The sequence below is a fragment of the Phacochoerus africanus genome, chromosome 2 (assembly GCF_016906955.1).
Source record: "Phacochoerus africanus isolate WHEZ1 chromosome 2, ROS_Pafr_v1, whole genome shotgun sequence".
NCBI lineage: Eukaryota > Metazoa > Chordata > Mammalia > Artiodactyla > Suidae > Phacochoerus > Phacochoerus africanus.
Window position 1 is genome coordinate 66,515,010 of NC_062545.1, and position 6,973 is coordinate 66,521,982.

Below are 6,973 nucleotides of genomic sequence, written 5' to 3' on the forward strand. Positions count from 1 at the left end.
ATCTCAGATATTATTTATTTATCTAAAGACAGAAGTGCTCTTAAATTGGTTAATTCAATGTCTCAGAATGGCTTAATGACAAGTCTCTGGCCTCCTTAGCTTGCTAGTTTCTGTCCTCAGGTTTGTTCCCTCAAGATTGATGTTACTGTTCCAGGAATCTTATCCTAACACAACATTCAAAGACAGAAATGATGGGGACTCTTTCCTTTTGGACACCTTTTTTTTTTTGTCTTTTTGCCTTTTCTAAGGCCGCTCCTGCAGCATATGGAGGTTCCCAGGCTAGGGGTTGAATTGGAGCTACAGCTGCCGGCCTATGCCACAGCCACAGCAATGCCGGATCCGAGCCGCATCTGTGATCTACACCACAGCCCACGGCAACGCCAGATCCTTACCCCACTGAGCAAGGCCAGGGATGGATCCAGAAACCTCATGGTTCCTAGTCAGATTCATTAACCACTGAGCCAAGATGGGAACTCCTGGACACCATTTTTAAGGTCAGAATAAATCTTTCCTACATGTTGCTAGAAAATTCACCCCCATGTCATTTTGGCCAGAATTGTTTTGAATGCATATTCTTAAACCAATCGCAAGCAAGAGAAAGCGAACTGCCATAGTTGATGTAAACTAATCAAGATTCACTTCCTGGGATTTGGAGTATAAAGTAATTGACCACTCAGTTTCCCAAGAAAATAGGAATAAAAGCAAAAATAAACAAATGGGACTTAAACTTTTAAACTTTTGTATTTCCCATCATGGCTTAGCAGTAACGAACCCGACTAGTATCCATGAGGATGTGGGTTTGATCCCTGGCCTTGCTCAGTCGGTTAAGGATCTAGCATTGCTGTGAGCTGTGGTGTAGGTTGCAGATATGGCTCAGATCTAGCATTGCTGTGGCTGTGGAGTAGGTTGGCAGCTGCAGCTCCAATTAAACCCCTAGCCTGGGAACTTCCATATGCTTTGAGTGCAGCCCCAAAAAGCAAAAAAAAAAAAAAAAAAAAAAAAAACCAAAAAAACAAAAAAACCCCAACCAACCAACCAAACAAAAAAACCCCCAAAACCAAAAAACCAACTTATAAGCTTTTGCATGGCAAAGGAAACCATAAACAAAATGAAAAGACAACCTATAGACTGGGAGAAAATATTGAAATGATGTGCTGACAAGGGCTTAATTTTCAAAATATGCAAGCAGCTCATACAACTCGATAACGAAAAGAAACAACTCAACTAAAAAAATAGGCAAAAGGCTCTTTCACTGGAGGCCTACACGCCACCAGCGCTGCAGCCATGTCTCTAGAAATCCGTAAGAAGTTCCAGCATATTTTGTGAGTACTGGATGGCAGTGGAAAATTGCCTTTGCTGTCACTGTGATTAAGGGTGTAGGACGGAGATATGCTCATGTGGTGCTGAGGAAAGCAGACATCGACCTCACCAAGAGGGCTCACAGAGGATGAGGTGAAACGTGTAATCACCATTATGCAGAATCCATGCCAATACAAGATCCCAGGCTGGTTCTTAAATAGACAGAAGGACATGAAGAATGGGAAGTACAGCCAGGTCCTGGCCAACGGTCTGGATAACAAACTCCGTGAAGACCTGGAGTGACTGAAGGAGACTGCGTCTTCACTTCTGGGGACTGCGTGTCCAAGGCCGTCACACCAAGACCACAGGCCTCCGTGGCCGTACTGTGGGTGTGTCCAAGAAAAAATAAATGTGTCGGTGCTGCTTGTTAATAAATAGTTTATGCAGGCAAAAGACCTAAATAGACATTTCTAAAAACAGACATAGATGGCTAACAGGCACATGAAAAAAATGCTCAACATCACTAATTATTACAGAAATGAAAATCCAAACTATGAGGCACCACCTCACACCAGTCAGAATAGCCATCATTAAAGTCTACGAATAGGAGTTCCCGTTGTGGTGCAGCGGATACGAATCCGACTAGGAACCATGAGGTTTCGGGTTCAATACCTGGCCTTGATCAGTGGGTTAAGGATCTGGTGTTGCCATGAGCTGTTGTGTAGGTAACAGATGTGGCTCAGATCTGGCGTTGCTGTGGCCGTGGCGTAGGCCAGTGGCTACAGCTCTGATTAGACCCCTAGCCTGGGAACCTCCATATGCCATGGGTTCGGCCCTAAAAAAGACAAAAGAAAACTTAAAAAAAAAATAAAGTTAGCAAATAACAAATGCTGGAGAGGGTGTGGAGAAAAAGGAACCCTCCTGCACTGTTGGTGAGAATGTAAATTGGTGCAGCCATTATGGAAAACACTATGGAGTTTCCTTAAAACACTAAAAAGAGGAGTTCCCTGGTGGCCTAGTGAATTAAGGATCTGGCATTGTTACTGCTGCTTCTCGTCACTGATGTGGCGTGGGTTCAATCCCTGGCCTGGGAACTTCTGAATGCCCCTGTTGCAGCCAAAAACCCCTCAAAACAAAAAACGAAAACAAACCAAAAAACACCTAAAAATAGAGTTGCCATTTGACCAGCAATACCCCTCCTGGGCATTTACCTGGAGAAAACTCTCATTCAAAAAGATAACACACCCCAGTGTTCATAGCAGCACTATTTTTTCTTGTTTTTTTCTTTTTCATGACTGCATCTGCTGCATTTGGAAGTTCCTGGTCTAAGGGTTGAATCAGAGCTACAGCAGCGGCCTACACCACAGCTTGTGGCAATGCAGGATCTTAACCCACTGAGTGAGGCTAGGGATTAAACCTGCATCCTCACGGAGACAACACTGAGTCCTTAAACCACTGAGCCACAACTGGAACTCCCGGCAGCACTTTTTATGATAGCTAAGACATGGAAGGAGTTCCTATCATGGCTCAGGGTTAACGAACCTGATTAGCATCCATGAGGACACTGGTTTGATCCCTGACCTTGCTCAGTGGGTTAAGGGTGCAGTGTTGCCATGAGCTATAGTGTAGGTCACAGGCATGGTTCGGATCTCACATTGCTGTGGCTGTGGCTGTGGCGTAGGCCAGCAGCTGTAGCTCTGATTCAACCCCTAGTCTGCCAAGCTCCACAGGCCATGGGTGTGGCCCAAACAAACAAACAAACAAACAAAAAAAGACATGGAAGCAACCTAAGTGTCCATCAAGAGATGAGTGGATAAAGAAGATGTGGTACATATATACAATGAAATACTACTCACACATAAACAAAGAATGAAATAATGCCATTTGTAGCAACATGGACGGACCTAGAAACTACCGTGCTAAGTGAAGTCAGAAAGAGAAAGGCAAATACTGTATATATCAGTTACATATGGAATCTAAAATATGACACAAATGAACCTATCTACAAAACAGAAAACAAACTCATCACAGACATAGAGAACAGATTTGTGGTTGCCAAGGGGGAGGAGGGAGGAGGGAGTTGGATGGACTGGGAGTTTGGGGTTAGAAGAGGCATACTATTACATTTAGCACGGATAAACAACAAAGTCCTACTGTATAGCTCAGGAAAATATATTGAACATCCCATCATAAACCCTAATGGAAAAGAATATGAAAAAGAATATACATTGAATTATTTTGCTGTATGAGTCTAATCATACAGCATTGAACCTAATACAACTAATACAGAAACTAATACAACATTGTAAATTGACTATACTTCAATACTTCATTGTTTTAAAAAAAAGAATTGAAAGCACATGTTAAAAGTGTTTGATCACTTTTATACACAAATATATTTATGGTTCTGTTAGCAAAAAAGAAAGACAATGGCTATTGGGTGGACATCTTAATAGTGTTTTCCACACTTGTGATTAATCAAAACCCCATTTTGTTGGCCATCTTTTATCTAAGTAGGTTATGCTCTCACATTTCTAGGTAGCTGATCATTTGACTCAAGACAGTTTCCCCCATTTATCTCTGTTGTATTTAATTATATTCACTTATAGGAATTTATCTATTATCTGTTGCTAAATAGCTAACCACTTTGAAACTTAGTGGCATACAACAACTATTTCTTGCTTCAGTTCTGTAATTGTGCTGGCCTTACCTGAATGGATCCCTTGCTGGTATCACCTAGGCTTATTACACCAAGATTGTAATCATTTGTGGGCAGCTGGGGGCTGAGTTCCTCTCTCCTCGTGATCTTTCATTTTTTTTGTTTTTTTTTTGTTTGTTTGTTTGTTTTGGTTTGGGCTACATCCACAGCACGAAGAAATTTCTGGGCTAGGGACTGAACTCATGCCACTGTAGTGACTGGAGCCACAGCACTGACAATGCTGGATGCTTAACCACTAGTCCACCAGGGGACTCCTGCATATATTTAAAATGAATACTATTTAGTTATCTAAAACTGAATTCAAGTATGGATGGAGGAGACAGAATGAAGGACAAGATAAAAATGAAGCATTTTGTCCATTTTTCATGGACAAAAGCAACCTACTTTGCCCTAATTCTCTGTCTGTCTGTTGGTTTTATTTTACGCAGCATCATTGGGTTGTGAAAACAAAAGTCAAGTCGTTATTAAGACAAGAACCAGAAAATTGTCTTCAATTTGTCATCTTCATTAATTACTTGGCAACATATCCTAAAAAAAGAGTCCTTTCTGCTCAGTATAATTATAAGGGAGTAGGTAGCTTCTGACGGCTGTTCTTTGTTAAACCACTCTTTTTGTGGTGAGTAGGCACTGAAATGTCTACTGAGTCATTGAAGGAGAGAAAACATTTTGCTGAATTACATTTTTCTTATCAAATATTAAATCTAGATGCTGTCCCAGTAGAATCCATCTCTCCCCATATTTTGCATGCTAGCTATCAGCAAATCATTTCAATTTTTTCTGTTGTTCAGCTGTGAACAATTCTAACAGCTTTTCTCCCTCCTTTCCTCCTTCTCTTCCTTTTCCTCTCCCCTGTCTCTTTATCATCTATTTTTCTCTTCCAATTTCTCTTTTTAAAAATTATTCCTCTCTCAAATCAGCTTTCCACATGACTTCAAGTGAAGCAGCTGAAATTAAATAAAATCCTCTGTTGTCACCACCAGTGGTAAATTATATGGTTGTGGGGTTTGGTTTGATCTTGGAAACCACTTTGGTTTGATCTTGGAAACCAGTGAGAATATCTCCTTCATTGTTCATTGATGGGAACCTGCTTTTACCTCCTGCACTTAATATAGTTTCATTTGTTACGTTTCCCTGAGAAGACTAAAATATGTCACATAGCTGTTTGATATTAGGAATAAGTTAATCAATATTGAAAAATAAGAAACCGAAAAGGATAGATGCTATGGCAATAGGTGAATGTCCTTTATTAAGCAGCTACTAAAATACATTTAAACTTTGGCTCAATTGACAGTGTCCACAATTTATGCAGACCACAAGTCCCTGAATGCATAATAGTGTTGTACTAGACTTAAAGGACGTCTTTATTTTAAAAAATTAAGGGGCAATTTTCAGGAGAATGGTTCCTGCTTTTGCTTTTGTTTTTTATGTTGTTGTTTTTTGGCTGCACCTAAGGCAAGAGGAAGTTCCCAGCACCACAAAAATCCATACCACAGCAGCCACCCCAGCTGCTGCAGTGACAATGCCAGATCCTTAATCGGCTTTACCACGAGAGAACTCCCTGATTCCTGTTTTAATCATGATTTGAAGTTTTGTTTTTATTATCCAGGCATTTTGGATAAAATAAAATCAGTGGCATCTCAATTTAAAAGGCTTATTTGTTTACATACCTCTTAATTAATTTTTACTTTTATTTATTTTTTTTAGGGCCACACCTGCGAGATATGGAAGTTCCTGGGCTAGGGGTTGAATGGGAGCTGCAACTAAGGCCTATACCACAGTAACAGCAACATGGGATCCAAGCCGTATCTGCTACCTATGCTGCAGCTTGCAGCAACACCAGATCCTTAACTAACTGAGCAAGGCCAGGGATCTAACTTGCTTCTTCATGGATGCTAGTTGGGTTCTTAACACACTGAGCTACACAGAGAATTCCTATATAGCTTTCGAATATAAAAAGTGGCCCAAATTACCAATAAATCTAAAAAGTCAATTCACTGATGATACACACACACAGCCAAAGCCCCCAAGGAGACAAACCAACACCTTCCATTTGCCTGTAGTACCACTGAGGAATTGCTTTCAGCTATGAGTAATACGACCTTCTTCCCTCCTCTGCCTCCTCCTCCTCCCTCCACCTTCTCCCTCACTCTTCTACACACATCCAAAGTAATGACTTAAAAACATCAGTGTTTGTTTTCACCTAAATCAAGTCCAGACATAAGTATTCCAGGTTTGGTGTGGTGGTTCCATTAAGTCATCTGGGATCCTGCTTCCTTCTACATTCTACTCAGGCATTCCTCTGCCCTTGGCTTCCATACACAGGGACATTTCATAGACCAAAATGGCTTCTGTAGCACCAGACGTTGTGTCTGCATTCAGGGATGAGGAAAAGGAAAAGGGAAGACAACACTCTGCTTACATTACATTTACCTTAACTAGACAACACTCTGCTTACATTACATTTACCTTAACTAGAGCTTACATAACCACATCCAGCTATGAAAAGGCTGGGACACACAGCCTTTGTTCCACAGCAATGTAAGCAGCCGTAATGCAATGTAACCAGAATTCTGCTAGAAAGTGGGGAGAATGGGTACTTGACAGTCCACTAGAAGACTTTGCTACAATGAATAAGGGAATGTAGTGAAACTGCATGTTATCATCACTACTAGCATTACTTGCTACCAGAATTATGAAGAGTCTTCAACCCTGACTGGGAATGTCCTACTTTTTGGCCTCATTCTTCCCCTGTTTGTAAGGCAAAAGCTCACTTTCTCAGCCTTATTTATTTATTTATTTGCATCCAGGGCATAGCAATGCAGCTTAGAAGAATCTAAGTCAGATACCAGCATCCAAGACTTTGATTTGGAAGAAGATAATGTGTAGAAGCCAATGCCCATGTGGAACACACTTTTGTGAGGATAGCAGCAGAGATATCATATTTCCAGAGGCAGC

At 40.9% G+C, this 6,973-nt stretch overlaps 1 pseudogene; it reads left to right on the forward strand.

Moving 5' to 3' along the window:
• Positions 1 to 1,284: 1,284 nt before the first annotated feature.
• LOC125121035 (40S ribosomal protein S18-like) lies at positions 1,285 to 1,708 on the forward strand (annotated as a pseudogene).
• The last annotated feature ends 5,265 nt before the right edge of the window (positions 1,709 to 6,973 follow it).